Source organism: Astyanax mexicanus, chromosome 17, assembly GCF_023375975.1.
Source record: "Astyanax mexicanus isolate ESR-SI-001 chromosome 17, AstMex3_surface, whole genome shotgun sequence".
Classification (NCBI taxonomy): Eukaryota; Metazoa; Chordata; class Actinopteri; order Characiformes; family Acestrorhamphidae; genus Astyanax; species Astyanax mexicanus.
Window position 1 is genome coordinate 14011888 of NC_064424.1, and position 16836 is coordinate 14028723.

Consider the following 16836-nt stretch of genomic DNA (forward strand, 5'->3'; position numbering starts at 1 on the left):
ATGTGTTTTGATATATGTTTTTCACAAAAAATGAGCCAATGCCAATGAGTTAGAAAAAATATTTTTTTAGTATCATTTGATGAAAAATGAAAACGGGTCCCACAGACCCCAACACCACACAAGGGTTAAAATAGATCACTCTGTGTGTAATACATCTATATAATATGTGACTTTCACATTTTTAACTAAATTACTCACATAAAGTAACTTTTCAATGTTATTCTATTTTTTTATGCATCTGGATATGGATGTTTAGCATGTATAAGGTAATTTTTTGGTTTATTACATCAAAGTTTATTTATATATGTATTACTTGTAAAGGGTACATTTACATTGGGTTACTTTTTCTGGGGAAAACATGGCAGAAGACTAGAGGAGGTCCGTTTTTATTTTCTTACAGAACTATTAAGTAGATTTTGCTGCGTTTTTCACATTTGTCCTCCCGTGTCCTGCCAGAGATGTCTCTTTTTCTTTCACTAGCAACTGCTTGAGGACAAAAGCAGGAGAATGAGGAGAGTGGAGGAGCTAGAGAGATAATGGATGGTGTGATCGTGATCTGGTTGGAAGGCTGATGCTGATGGCTGCCTGTGGCTACTTTTTTTTTCCTGTGTGATAATGCATAAAAATATACAGATATACACACACACAGGAATGCAGACACACACTTATTCATCATCACTCAGTCTTTATCTTCCGCTGTCTCGCTTTATCCTTCTCTCAGTATGATTAGTACCAAAGTAGAGCAGACTTTTTGGTCCCTAACAAGAAAAAGAAGGAGGAAATAAAAAGTAATTTACAGTTTTCCAGGAGAGTCTCCCTGCTTTATATATATATATATATATATATATATGTATATATATATGTATATATTTCTGGGACCTTGAACAGACAGTGAAGAGGAGGCAAGGTTTAATCAGATTCAGAGTAAGAATCAACCCTCACAGCTTCAGACGCGCCTGCAGTCCTCCAGCTGACGGAGGGTGGGAGCGAGGGAGTGTGAGAGAAAGGTGGGGGCGAGAAGAGAGGAAGGGAGCGAGGGAAAGAGCAAACAGGGATTAGCAGAAGAGAGTGAGAGAGAGGAAGGAGTATCCTTGAGGTGAGGCTTCTTCTTCTTTTGCTCATCCTTTAGTTAAACTCAATGCTTGCACTCTCTTGTAAATGCTGTTCTACTGTTACTGTTAGACTCAGAGTTCTGTGCTTTTTCTCTGCCTATCTCTGAATCTCATCCTGTCATTAGCTGCAGGTTACACATAGAACAGCACAGCAGTCTCAGCAAGGTAAGAGTTCATTTTAAAGCTTTATTTGTGTTGAAAGGTTCACTATTTGGCATTTTCCCTACCCCAGTATGTGTGCTGAAATCAGTGTCTATATGAGTGTTTTTGTCAGTTCTGCTTGCTTTGCTTTGCTGTGCATTGTGTTCTTTTTTGTGATAATTGCTACTCTGTGTACTCTATGCGCTGTGTGAGCGTGACTATAACGAGACAGTGACAGATGAGCAGATTTCCACACAGTTGCTTGCTTGTTATGGTGTGCGTTTTTTCTTTTTCAAGACAGACGACTAACGAGAGCCTCCTTCATGTGTTCAAATACATCAAAACTCTGTTACTACTCCTCTAGTCTCACCTCTCTGAGCCAGGTGTATTGGTAATCATCAACATCTGCTCTGGCTCCTTTTTGCTGTGATTGTTGCTGTGAACTTTAGAGATAAATATTGTTAAATATTCTTTTTGGTGCCTTTTAGAAGTATTATTTTTTTCTGTGTTGTGAAAGTGTTGGACATAGTGGACACATAGCTAATTTACAGAGTTGATTTGTTTTAAAGTTTATTACAAGGTGTTAAAGAACGTGATTCCACTCTCCAGGTGTTGATTCACTTTTTTGTTTGCATAGAGTTTTTTTATCCCATGTTTTGAGTACAATATTACAAGAATTGAACAGCTGAGATATACAGTACTAAATAAAGGTACTAAATAAAGTCTACCTCACACACATACAACAAACTCATCTCACTCGCCATCAGTGTGTAGTCTTTGCCCACGTTTTATCTAACTGGCCGCCATGTTGTGTTGTAGGCCATAAGAGCAAGCTACCATTTTATTTAATGCAAAATTTGACTTCATGCTGAAACTGCACATAAGTAACTCTGGGAAGATTCATTTTCCTGTGTAATGGGAAAATAATGTGGCAGCATGGAAGGAGGGCCATAGTGTAGGGAGCATTGCAAGTGTCTTAGTTAAATTAAGAAGAAAGCATTAATTAGTTATCTAATCTTTAGCTTGACACCATTGATTGGATATTTAGCTTGATTCAATGTCTACTTCTACATCCACTATATATATATATATATATATATATATATATATATATATATATATATATATATATATATATATATATATATATATATAAGCATCAGTGGAATTGTGTTCTCTGGAATGATGGTGCTCCATTGTGAATACATTTGGGGGAAATTGGGGAGTTGGGGATAAAGAGTTTGGGTGGAGAGATTCCAAAATCTTGAGGTTACTAATGCTCTTGTCATTAAATGCAATTAAATGCATACAATTTTCATAGCAATGCTTCAAAATGTAATAGCTTTCCATGGACAAAAATAGGATAAACTCTTTTTTTAAATACCCCTAAGTTTAGAAGGAGCAATGTATGAATGAATGAAAGCCAATTCACGTCAGAGCCATTTATGTTAAGCTTAAATGTACTGCTTTATAATTAGCTAGATTTAAAGCGGTTTATAATGTTCCCTAAATAACCATGATTGAGACCAGATTGACCAGCATCACCAAGCTGATGTCGACCGGCATGACTAAAATCAAATGCAACACTTAATATCCCAATATTCTGGTGAAGAGCTGGTACAACAGCTGCATGACCAGCCTTTCAACAACCTTGACTATCAAAGACCAGTTTAAACCATTAAAATCCAGCTAATATTGAGCTGCATGTTTCAGCACGGTTTTAAACATGTAAATAATCTTTACATAATGTAAAAATCCTTGTAATACTTTTTGTATGTAATCAGTCTGTTATTTTAACCTTAAAAACTTGTGTGTAAAAAACTCTTAACTGAACGTTTGGTAACACTTTACTTGGATGGTCCATTTGATGGCCTCGTTGATGCTCAACTGACATTCAACTAACATTCAACTGAATGTTTGTTAACTGCAACTTAACCATATGTTGAATATAAATGATTCAAAATAGAACATTACCCTACACCTAACCCTAACATTAACCCTTAATCAACCCTAAAATCTAAAATCTAACCCTACACCTAACCCTAACATTAACCCTTAATCAACCCTAAAATCTAAAATCTAACCCTACACCTAATCCTAACCTTAAACCTTAATCAACCCTAAAATCTAAAATCTAACCCTACACCTAATCCTAACCTTAACCCTTAATCAACCCTAAAATCTAACCCTACACTTAACCCTAACCTAAACCTAACCTTTAAATCTAACCCTGAACCCAATGCTAAAATGTTAAGATTAGAGTTTGGGTTAGAGTTGGATGTTTGGTTACATTCAATAGAGAATCATTTACTTTCACATTTCAGCTCAATTACATTTAATAGACATGCAGTTGAATGTCAGATGAATGTCAGTTCAGCATCATCAAATGGACCATCCAAGTAAAGTGTCTAAACGTTTTTTAGAGAAGCAAAAGCTTCAGGCAAAGAAACTTTTTGCCAATATTTTTTAAGAGAAAAGGCTGGATCTCAACACAACACAGGCTGTGATCAATACAGAGATGATACTTTGAGAAACAACCGACAGTTGTATTCTCTAAATCCAAGAAAAGAGGAAGCCATTAGGTCTTATCTTCACAAGCTGTCAAGATTGTCTGATTGGTGAACTGGTCTGAAAAAGCTGGAAAACCTTGAATAGGCCCATAGCCCACCTGAGAGGTCAAACTGTGGTCAAGGGACATACTTTATATAAAGCAGTCTGGTGCATTTACTTATGATTTTTCAGAGAAAACAATAGTCTACACCAGTGGTTGCCAACCATTGTTCTGGAGAACCCATTGTCCTGCATATTAAGTGTCTCTCTGCTCCAATAGACCACCTTCAGTTCACACTCAGGTTCACTTTAGCCCTGATTCTCTTTGGAGATTGGCAACCAAAGGAACAGGTTGGAGGCAGTTGGTGACTATAAATCAGGCAGATTATGGTTTTTGACTGTAAATAGTGACCTATACTTTTGCGTGGAGTCAACACAGTCTACAGCTTTGCCTGTGGAAGTTCCCTACATCATTGGTGTGAATGTGTAGGTGGGAACACAAGACACTGACCAGTCACAGCTGCTGGGGTCTTACGTCATCCTGATATGTAGTCACGTTTCTGGGGAGGTTCTCTAAAGAACCTTTCTTAATGGGATAAACTGTATTTGATGGTACAAGATCAAGTAAATTGTTGTCAGTATTGGCAGAAAGTTGAAAACTCATTCCCATCCATTTCTTTATTTTTTTTCAGGTTCTGCCACCCCCCCCCACCCCCCCCCCCCTCTAGAATATACAGGTCTCATATCATTCACTAGGTGTCTAGTTTTTAGTTTTTCACCCATGCCCTTCAAACAGTGGGTACACTACTGGTTAGGAGCAGGAAAAACACTGAAATGTTCAGGGTAGGAGGTTCTACAGGACTGATGTAGACGAGATAGAATGAGGTCAATCTGACAAACTGGCTGTCCATTTTTTACCAAAGCAATCCCAAGCCAAGCCACTGAGCCACAGTACCTGTAGCCTTCAAACATTCGACAGCAGTTGAAAAGTTATTTAAGAGACAAGTAGACATCTTCAGTGTTTTCTGGTCTGTCCAATGGATTCATCAGTCAGGCATACATAAAAAAAAGTGTATGAAGGCAGGGTCGGTGTCTTCTTAATGTGCCCAAGAGGGACAGTGCCTGATACTTCTGTTCCTTCATCTGTCAGACTCCTGGTGCCCGGCTGTTGCCATGGCGATAGTGTCTGGTGATGCAGGCTGTTTCTAAGACTCGTCATTGGTGCTGCTCCTGGCTCGGCTTTTGAATCGGCTGGCGACCTGACATATTTGTGTTTGGAATAACTGCTGAATGGCTTTGTTGGCATCTGCTATGCCAACACTGAGAGGAAGCTAATATATGTAGACTCAGCCTCTCTCTCTCTCTCTCTCTCTCTCTCTCTCTCTCTTTCTCTCTCTCTCTCTCTTTCTCACAGCTTGTATGAGAAGGTAATGACTAGATGAGTAACTGTCCATCCGCTTTTAGAGAATGACGTGCATATGAACTTCTTGCTTTTTGCATTACTCACCTCCACACGCAGCATTTAACAGCTCATTGTGAACTGCCATTGGAATGAATGTGGTACAGTGCAGACACTGTGACACTTGGCAGCTTTGTTCTGGCTTTCTCTGTATGCAATAAGAGCAGTAGCACTAACTCATTTGAATACATTTTAGTGTGATTTGCAGCAACTTTTTGATTAACAGTGACAGCTAAAATTAAGAAAACTGCAGTTTTAAGACATGCTTAAAAATAATCCAAAGGTTCAAAGTTGTATGCTGCTGTAATTCTGCTTTTTATGCAACATTAATGAAGTTCAAAGCCCAAGAGGACTGCTTAGGAACATTTACACCTGAAGGCTATACAGCTCTGGAAAAAAAAAGAGACCACTTAAAAATGATGAATTTCATTGATTTTACAAAATTAAAAACCTCTGCAATATAATCAAGAGGAAGATGGATGACCACAAGCCATCAAACCAAACTGAACTGCTTGAACTTTTGCACCAGTAGTGGCATAAAGTTATCCAAAAGCAGTGTGTGAGACTGGTGGAGGAGAACATGCCAAGATGGATGAAAACTGTGATTAAAAAATCAGGGTTATTTTACCAAATTGATTTCTGAACTCTTTTATTTCAGCCATTTCTTATTTTCTGCAAATAAATGATTTATATATATAAATGAGAATATTTTTAATTGTAATTTGGGGGAAATGCTGTCCGTAGAATAAAACAACAATATTAATTGGATTCAAACACATACCAATAAATAGAGTTTCTGAATCAGAGAAACTGATTCAGAAACTGAAGTCATCTCTTAATTTTTTTCCAGAGCTGTAAGTTGTGAGGTGTTATCTGTGAGGTGTGCAGGCCTAATGCTTTGTTGCAGATCCATGGGATGTTCCATTTCCCAATATGTGTAGGCATTTAACGTTCCTCACAGTTCATCTACAGCGAAACATGTGTAAAGGGAATACATCATAGAAGGCATTACCACCCACAGTGGGCAGCACAATTGGTGGCAATGATTGTGACCGGCAGTGTCTGGCTAGAACTGTCCAGTGCAAACAGACTCTGGCAGAAATCATATCCACGTTTAGTGCAGGAAGCCCTGTATTTATTTCCCACCGCAGGTCAATGCAGCATTCTTTAGCTAACATTTGGCATCCCTTGTGAAAAAGGAAGTATACTTAAGAGCACTAAAAATATGTTTAAATTAAGTAAAGAATACTAAAAGTGCATTTTAAATTGAATATACTTTAATGAAAATGCACATTTGATATACTTTCTCTATATTTCCATGCTTTAAATTAAGCATTCAAAGCATACAAATATATATAGTGACATTAAATACTGCTTAAAGTGCACTTTTTTTTTTTTCCAGTTGCATTAAGGTGTACACAATATATGCATCAATACGCAAAGCAGTACATTTACAATATACTTTAAGTGTATTAAAAAGGTGTTTAAAAAACACACTTAAATCTACTTACGTTCGCAGAAGTTGTACAAATAAAAGCACTTAAAAGCACAATTTAATACTTTTATGTTGTATTTAAATATATCTTAATTACAATTGAAATATACTTAAGTTGCCATAAGTTGTTCCAAAATAGTACATTTAATATGTATTTGAGTACATATATTAATTTTAAAAAGTACATACTTTTCCATGTTAAGTGCATTTTAAAAAATATATATACTTAATACACTTTTCTTTCACAAGGGATGACAAAAATAATGGGACATGATACTAGTCCCATGTCCTATGCCATTTGATGAACTGTAGATTTAATATCAGCTCAAATGTGATATTAATATGGTTCAGAAGAGTCAACAACATGAAAAAAAACAACATGAAAAACACCAAGCTATATTAAAACTGCCTTGGGCACACAGAACAGTTTTTTTTTTCTAAAATTGCGCTTTATGTAACATAAATGAGATTTCTGTACTCACCACACACACACACACACACACATTCAAAGCCCTTGAATTACCATTCACTTTAAAGTGCTTAAGCAATGAAACTGCTGCTGGGCTTTCAAGAAAATAGCCTTGAGAGCGGTGCCGGTGACTCATTTCTGAAAGGAACGAGTGAATAAGTGGCAGAAAGTGTATAGAAAGAGTACACGCAGACCTGAACTGCAGTCTCACGCAAGGTGTTGTCAAACTGAACAGGGATTTGTGAACCTTTTCAGCTGGCAGCATGAACTGCCTGAGTCATAAGAAGCAATGCGAAGTCAGAGGTAGTTAATTCACTAAAACACAACAAGCATCCAATCATAGAGTCACCTGTAATGTCAGGTTAAAGAGATTAAATCATACACTGACCTTGAGTCATTAGGATCAGAATAAAAGTCACAGTTGTTCTCCACTGTTTATTTCTATTTATTGAGATGTTTTGCCCAATTTCCTCCAAATTTTACATGTTATATGTTTTAAAACAATTACAACCCTGGAAAAAAACAAGAAACCACTTAAAAGGACAAGTTTTTTTTTTTTTTTACCAAATTGAAAACCTCTGGAATATAATCTAGAGGAAGATGGATGATCACAAGCCATCAAACCAAACTGAACTGCTTAAATTTCTGCACTAGAAGTGGCATGAAGTTATCCAAAAGCAGTGTGTAAGACTGGTGGAGGAGAACATGCCAAGATGCATGAAATCTGTGATTAAAAGCCAGGGTTTTTCAACTAAATATTAAAACTTTATGAATATAAACTTGTTTTCTTTGCATTCTTTGAGGTCTGAAAGCTCTGCATCTTTTTTTTATTATTTCAGCCATTTCTCATTTTCTGCAAATGAATGCTCTAACAATATTTTTATTTGGAATTTGGGAGAAATATTGTCTGTAGTTTATAGAATAAAACAGCAATGTTAACTTTACTCAAACATATACCTATAAATAGCAAAATCAGAAAAACTGATTCAGAAACTGAAGTGGTCTCTTACTTTTTTTCAGAGCTGTAAAATTACAATCACTACAAATAACATTCATGCAACAAAATGTAAAGTAGTGTTTTTATATTAAAATATATCCAAAGCTACCCTCATGCAATGTTAGCTTGAACTTATCTAAATAAACTACCGGTATCTATAGTATTTGCACAGTGAGCATGTTGCCAGATTTCTTACACTCACCCTCAGTGTGTAGTCATTCTCCCCATGCTACCTTAGGTAAACTTGTAGATAGTGTGAATATGCTATAATTAACTACCTGCCCTTGATGATGGTCTATATTTGAGTTACATGAAATCAAAATGAAAATACAAAATACAAATAAGTATTTATTCACCTGAGCATAGAATTTGGAATATAAACATTGAGCAAAGCAACCAATATAACATGAATATAAAATTAACTAAATTATCTCACTAATTCAGGCATAATCACTTAAAGTTTACAATTTAATTAACTCAGGTTTTTTGATAGATATTACTTGGTATAATTTAATAGTCCTGAAAAAATCTGAACCTAAGCCTTGTTCATTAAAACTAGCTCACAAATTAACAACTAATTCCTTCAAAATGGAAAATTCTTGTTACTTTTATTTCCACTTGCTACTATATTTACACTGAAATGTTAAAAGTCATGAGATAGCAATATGTGAATTGGTGAGGCAATTTGGTGCCTGGTACTTGGTTCTTTTTAGATTCCTGCTCACTCATGTTTCCAAGCTGCAAAGTAGGGACTCAACCTCCTAACCTGCACAACATCTACATTATATTATGTTGGATCAAAGAGTCTTTTCTCTGCTGCAATCAGGAAAGCACTTTTGATCACTAAAAGGGAAACAATGAGAGGATTAGGAAGAGCTTCTGCCCATAAGCTGTTCATGTTCTCAATCGTATGCATAATTATTTAGGTGTTTTGCGATGTAACCAGGTACATTTTGAGGGGGAACTGTGGTAGTGGAAAATGAACCAGGCACCAAAATTTTAGACATCAAAGTTTAGTTGAGTCAAGTAGTGCATGACAGGTTGCAGAGCCTAACCTGATTGATCTGCTCTTGGAACAAGCTGAGAATAAAGTGAGTGGGTTTCTGGGGATGAGCTAAAAAGTGAATGAATGATGAATTATTTAATGATGACAGTGAGTTTCTTGGGTTTTTGGGGTTAGATAAGAAAAGTGAAGGATGAGTACAATGAAAAAGTATGGCAATACACTTCTTATCATGCACACAAACTGAAAAATGTTCGAGACATTCGTAAGACAGGTCATTTCTCATAGGAACAGGAAATATTCTCAGACACAGACTCAACGCAGGCTAAATCCCTGCGTTAGAGAGCACCAAAGCCATTTGCCTCCTTATTGTTCCCAGAGCTGCTACATTTGGTCCTGCATTCTGGAGTATGGGTACAATCAGGGCACACTTTTTCCTTCTGCCCAAGCCCTGCAGGTCACATGACATTCTCAGACATGCACTTAACTCTCCTTTTATCGGGCTCTATGCCAGGAGCAGTTTGTTTGCTTGGTGATAAACCTTACAGCGGGTTCAAGCACTGTGGCATGTAAAAGAGACTAAACAATCTCTTTGAAGACCTCCACTAAACCAGGCTGACAGAAATCTCTGTGGACCAATTACTCCTCCAGCTCCACACAAGCAGCATCCTCTCAGCGCTGAAGGCACACAGTCCACCGCTCAGCTTTATGCGTTAAAGATGACGGATTAAACCCCCAGCGCTTCTGTTTCTGCCTTTGTTCTTTCTTTTGCAGTGAACCGCTGGCTGGAATATCACAGGTTGCAGAGCCTCATCTGATTGATCTGCTCTTGAGAGACGACCACAGCCATGGAACAAGCTGAGAATAAAGTGAGAAGGGTTTCTGGGGATGAGTTAAAGCAGCAGATCAGTGTGGGATGAGTTGAAGATTTTGAGCAGTTTCTTGGGTTTCTGGGGAGGAGTTAAAGATAGCAAGTTCTCCGAGTTTATAGGGGTGAGTTAAATCAAAGTTACAGATTAAGGTCTCTTGGGTTTCTATGCATGTGTTGAAACAGATGAGTGAGGGATGAGTTAAAGATGACAGTGAGTTTCTTGGGTTTCTGGGCAGAATTTAAAGTGGATGAGTGAGGGATGAATTAAAATGGATGAGTGAGGGATGAATTAAAAATGACCATATGTTTCTTGGGTTTCTGGGGATGAATTAAAATGGATGAGTAAGGGATGAATTAAAGATGACAGTGAGTTTCTTGGGTTTCTGGGGATGAGTTAAAGCAGATCAGTACGGGATGAGTTTAAGATTATGAGCAGTTTCTGGGGATGAGTTAAAGATGACAATGAGTTTCTTAAGTTTCTGAGGATGAGTTAAAGTGGATGAGTGAGGGTTGAATTAAAGATAACAATTAAATTCTTGGGTTTCTGGGGATGAGTTAAAGTGGATGAGTGAGTGGTGAATTAAAGATGACAATAAGTTTATTGGATTTCTGGGGATGAGTTAAAATGGATGAGTGAGGGATGTATTAAAAATAACAATGGATTTCTTGGGATTCTGGGGATGAGTTAAAGCAGACAGGTGAGAGATGAGTTGATGATGGGTTTGTTGGGATGAGTTAAGTCAGATGAGTGAGGTCTGAATTAAATATGACAATGAGTTTCTTGGGTTTCTGTGGATGGGTTAAAGTGGATGAGTGAGGGATGAATTAAAGATGACAATGAGTTTAGCGGGTTTCTGGGGATGAGTTAAAAAGGATGAGTAAGGGGTTTTAAAAATGACAATGGATTTCTTGGGTTTCTGGGGATGAGTTAAAGTAGATAAGTGAGAAATGGGTTGATGATGTCAACATGTTCTTTGCATTTCTGGGGATGAGTTAATGTGAATGAGCAAGGGATGAAATAGGTTTCTGAGGATGAATTATAGTGGATGAGTGAGTGATGAATTAAAGATGACAATGAGTTTCTTGGGTTTCTGGGGATGAGTTAAAGTGGATGAGTGAGTGATGAATTAAAGATGACAATAAGTTTATCGGGTTTCTGGGGATGAGTTAAAATGGATGAGTGAGGGATGTATTAAAAATGACAATGAATTTCTTGGGTTTCTGGGGATGAGTTAAAGTAGATAAATGAGGAATGAATTAAAGATAGCAATGAGTTTCTTGGGTTTCTGGTGATGAGTTAAAGCAGATAAGTGAGAAATGGGTTGATGATGTCAACATGTTCTTTGCATTTCTGGGGATGACTTAATGTGAATGAGCAAGGGATGAAATAGGTTTCTGGGGATGAATTGTAGTGGATGAGTGAGTGATTAATTAAAGATGACAATGAGTTTCTTGGGTTTCTAGGGATGAGTTAAAGCAGATAGGTGAGAGATGAGTTGAAGATGGGTTTGCTGGGATGAGTTAAGGCAGATGAGTGAGGGCTGAATTAAAGATGACAATGAGCTTCTTGGGTTTCTGTGGATGGGTTAAAGTGGATGAGTGAGGGATGACTTAGAGATGACAACAAGTTTCTTGGGTTTATTAGGAAGAGTTAAAGTGAATGAGTGAGGGAAGAATTAAAGATGACAATGAGTTCCTTGAGTTTTTTTTGGGATAAGTAAAGTGGGTGAGTGAGGGATGAATTAAAAATGACAATGAGTTTCTTGCGTTTCTGGGGATGGGTTAAAGTTGATGACTGAGAGATGAATTAAAGACGAGAATGAGTTTTTTGGGTTTCTAGGGATGAGTTCAAGCAGATAAGTGAGAGATGAATTAAAGATGACGATGAGTTCCTTGAGTTTTATGGGGATGAGTTGAATTAGATGACTAAGATATGTGTGGATGATGGTCATGTGTTCTTTGAGTTTCTGTAAAAGAGTTAAAAAACGAGTTAAAACAACAGTTTTCTAGTCAGGGGTGTCTTAAAAATTAATTCTTTGGGTTTCTGAGAATGAAATAAATCAGGCAAAAGAGGGATGAGTTGAAGATGACAATGGGTTACTTGGGTATCTGGGAAAGGGTTACATCAGGTGAGTGATGGAGGAGTTGAAGATAATGATTGTTTAATGGATGAGTTGAAGATAATTATTAGGTTTTTGGGGGTTTATGGGGTTGAGTTAAATCAAATGAAAATATAATTAGGAGTCTTTTAGGTTTCTTGGATGAGTTAAAGCAGATGAGTGACAGATGAGTTAAAAAATTACAGTTAGTTCCTTGAGCTTTCTTGAATGAGTTAAAGCAGATGAGTAAGGGATGAGTTCAATGTGACAATGAATCCTTTGGGCTTCTGTAGATGAGCTGAGGATAATGATGGGTTCATTAGGTCTCTAGGGATACATTTCATTAGATGAATGAGGAATGAGTTAAAGGTGACTATTAGCCTACTTATTTGGGTTTCTAGGGATGAGTTACAGCAGATACTGTAAATGAGGGATGAGTCTTCTCTCTATCTAGCTGAAACATCCATACAGATTTGGTGAACTGTTATTGGTCAGAGGTGTTGTAATGGTGCTTCATGTTTTTTTTTCTGCAGGTTTCAGCCACCTCCCCACAAAAGCAGACGGTCAAAAACAGGTCCAAGTCTACAGACGAGGTGCAGCAAGCCAAGAAGGTAACGATAGATATCTACCACTACCAGTGTACTGTTTGTGCTTGTGCCAAACAGATAACTCAACACTGGATTGTGGTGTACTGTTTGCCAGATCTGGCTTTTGAGCAATACTGTTACACTGGTTATCATAATTAATAGATCATAATTCTGTCACATTTTTAAATGTGTTACCCACAGTATTTTAAAGCACTTCTACTGCATTTTTCTAACTGTGTTTCTGAAGAACCTTCAGGTAATTGCACTGCTTGCTCTATTACAACCACTCCACTCCAGGGCTTGTTAATAATGAGGTGATTAGCTTAATTAGCAGAAAACCTTGAGGAAAGGAGGACAGTGGGTACTCCAGGACCTGGGTTGGAAAGCAGAAGCAGTCATGCATTGAATCCAAATAAGACATCAAGTAGTAGTGAGGTGTCACATGATTTCCCTCAAGATATCCTCTGTCTGGCCAGTGTCTCCCTCTGAAAGAGCAATTTATGTGGCTCTCCAACACCACCTAGTGACACAACATCAAACCATCCTTTGAATTTTTTTGTGATGAAGACAGAAAAATGACCAGAAAATTGAAGATTTAATGTTCGACGTTGGCCACAATATAAAAAAAGAAACAAAAAACCCACAATAAATAGCACATGTCTACCATTGTTAAAATGAGAACTTTAGGCAATAAGTCGAACAGTTGGTTAACATTAGCAAACTATCAATTAGCAAGGTAATTGATTAATACTATGAAACTCACTTTTTGCATGATTTTTCATTTGTACTTGGGTCTCAAATGCCTCTAAAAACACTCCAAGTGTGAAAAAAATCCATCCATCTGTCCGTCGGTCCTTCCATCCATCTATCCATTCATCAGTTTGAGAGATTCAGGAATCATATGCTCTTCTGAGCCGTTTGGATTGGTCCTTTTTTCTGACGTCACAATAAAAGAATCACGCATAGAACCACCCTGGCTCCACCCTTCACCCATCAGTCCCCATCAAAGCCCCACCCACAACATTAGAACCTACTATCTGTGGTAAGTAAACAGATGACGCAGATTTAAACACTTTTTAAATAATTTAAATAATGAGTTTAGTACTTTTATCACAGTTAAGCATGAACTAGCTTGTTTATGTTTTGCCATTGAACACAAGCTAACAAACTAAAACTGACAAATACAGAGTTGATAAGACCTTTTATACATCCATAAAGCATTTGAAATGGTCATCAGAGACAAATATTAAAACTTGAAAAGTGAAGTTAATAAATGTAACCTAATTTTGGGTGAAGCCCCACACCCTAACACCTCCATCTCTAGGACATCAAACCCTCTAAATAATTTGAGGGATTTGGATGCATTAAAATGTTTAAAAGTAATGTATACTGAAACTTTAAATTATGTCAACTTTGCAAGTTTATTTATTCATTGATGTCTTTTTATTACTGTATATTGGTTTCTCTGTAAAATACAGCTACTTTGAATTGTATGGTCAGCTGAAATAAATAGATTTTTCCATAGTCATGTTTAACCAAAACATAGACTTAAAATACTCAAAAAAAAAATAGATGGTGAAATGGAAAACCCAGACGGTTGTTGAACCCAATTTCGGAACAGTTAATTTCAAAGCAGGTAAACCCAAGAAGAAAGGAAAAAATAAAAAATAAAAAAATAAATAAACACACCGCTCCTCACGCAGGATCAAACCTGTGTCGTCAGGGTCGTGGCCCAATATACTACCGCTGCCCTGGCTAGTTAATTGGGACACAGCCGGGGAAAAAAAAACACTTTTATAAGGAGATAGTGAGCAGATATAGCGGAAAATAAAGAAACTAAAGGCAACAACCTCACAGGCCAGATGTTGACCTAAAGTAGTGATGGGGAAATGACTATACACTGACAGTGAGTGTCAGAATCTGGGGGACACACCCACTATGCACATAGATTTATTCGAGTTTAAACTAATTGTGTGTTTACAGTGTACTCTTATGGGGGGATAGGCATGACGCACACGGACCACAGAAAGGCAACCTGGACTGCTGGCAAAAACAAACACATTCTGAGGCTGAGCCCTTGTTTCTTCTCAGGGTGTGGTCCGCACTAACAAAATATTTTCATCAATATTTAATTCTCATTGAGTGTGTAGAGTTCTCTTGGGTACTCTTTTGGGTGGGCAGTGCTCTCAAACCTCACAACCTGTAGCTACAGCTCAGGACGAGAGAGAGAGACAGAGAGAGAGACATAGAAAAAAAGAGTGAGAGAAAGAGTGTATGCTTTTGAAGTCTTTAATCTTATCTGCATCCATCTAATGAATCATTTATCTCTTGCCTCAGGCCTTTCACACACCACAGAAGTCTCTTCCAGCGAAGCCAGAGACAGAGAGGCTGGAGGTAAGACACTCATCAGCATACATCATCCTACATCAGGGTATGGATTCTTACCACCGCTGAGAGGAATCACACTGCCAATCACACAGATGCTGATACACCCCATCGCTTTTAACCCAATCAGGGCTTATTTTTTTTCTCTCTCTAACCAGAGCTGTTTCCTTCTGAGGAAGTGTGTCTGTGTGTGTGTGTGTGTGTGAGACTTTCCTGCCTTTGCTTTGGAGCTAATGATGTGTCTGTGTTGCAGGAGACCGCAGAGCTAAGCGCTTCATCAGAGGAGCTGAAATGATGGCAGCGCTCACGCCGGGGTGACGGGGATATAGATAGATTGGAAGAAAATATGTCTTGTTTATATCACTGTAACAAACAGCAATGACATTTTAATGTATTATTCATTAGCCAGACTAAAGAACAGAGCACGTCAAAATTCAGCTGCGCGACGGAGGATACCGGCTTTAAGGGCCTCTTTCCCTCTCAGACTTAAGACTTACTCCCAGCCTAAACAGATGCTTATAGTAGACAGTCATCAGCTCTAATTATATGCTTTGTTTTTTACCCTTTTTTATATGTATTTATTTATATATTTATTTATTGTGTCATTAATGTTTGAACAAAATACTTTAACAAACTGCTTTGAAGAAAAAAGAGAATTGTTGGACCAACTTAAACAAACAAAACAAAACTTAAATTGTTAAAATGTAATTCAATTAATAAAACAAGTGGAATAAACACAGTAGTTTTAAATTAGTTTTTAAATTAACAGTTAAATGGTTAAACCATTAAAGATGGAACTAAAAGGGTAACTAAACCCCCCTTATTTTTGCTGACTCCACCCTCAGCTCAATTTAGAAATAGACTAAAAAAATGTGAGGGGTGTTTTGAGAGGGAGACTGGGTGATGTATGGGTTTAGAGGCAGGGCAGGAGGGAGAGCTGATTGGCTGAGCTGCAGCAGCAGCAGTGTGCCTCTGATAAAGTACACGGACGCATCATTGTTGTCTACAATGATAGTTGAACCTGAGAGAGCACTGCAGAGGCGAAAATTAACACAATAAAAAACAATATTTTTTTTTAAAGCAATTTAAGCCGGACGGGTGTGTTTCATAATAAAACATTAATTTTACTACACAAACATAAGACAAACTGTTACCATATTTGATTGAAATATGTGTATCTCCACTATTAATTTTTGAGTTTATCCCACATTTCTGTAGTATTTAAGTTAGGACAACTTAATTGATTCAAGTACTAGGGCTTAGATTTCACACCGTTCTTATTCAGAATATTACATTACTTTAACTACTGCCCTTTTTCAGTTTGAAAGAATCCTTATTCATTTTTTAGAAGCAAACCCAGTCATTTTAAATGTTAAAAAGTTTCTTTAAATATACATACTGTCACTTTCATGCTCAAATCTTTTAACTCATCAACATAAAAAAGAACAAGAAGAAAACAAGCTTTTAGCTTGTAACGGACCAAATTTTAGCTTAAAACATTGTTTTAATAGATTCATCAGCTTTTATTTATTTATTTATTTATTTGTTTGTTTGTTTATTTATTTATTCACTGTGTAATGCATTTTCGAGCAAAATTCTTTCATAATTTGGAAGAATTTTCTAGTCAAAGACTAGGCTCAGTTATGTGAAGAAAGCAAGTCCCTTTTT

The 16836-nt window shown here is 37.1% G+C and overlaps 1 long non-coding RNA gene across 2 annotated transcripts; it reads left to right on the forward strand.

The window, feature by feature from the left end:
* The first annotated feature begins 985 nt into the window (after positions 1-985).
* Positions 986-16554, forward strand: LOC103025859 (uncharacterized). Of its 2 annotated transcripts, none has more exons than XR_007425154.1 (6): positions 986-1096; positions 1244-1277; positions 10001-10095; positions 12730-12807; positions 15121-15177; positions 15422-16554. It is a non-coding gene; the product is annotated as an uncharacterized LOC103025859 (long non-coding RNA). The 2 variants fall into 2 exon arrangements; XR_455647.4 differs by having other exon boundaries at positions 988-1096; positions 1238-1277.
* The last annotated feature ends 282 nt before the right edge of the window (positions 16555-16836 follow it).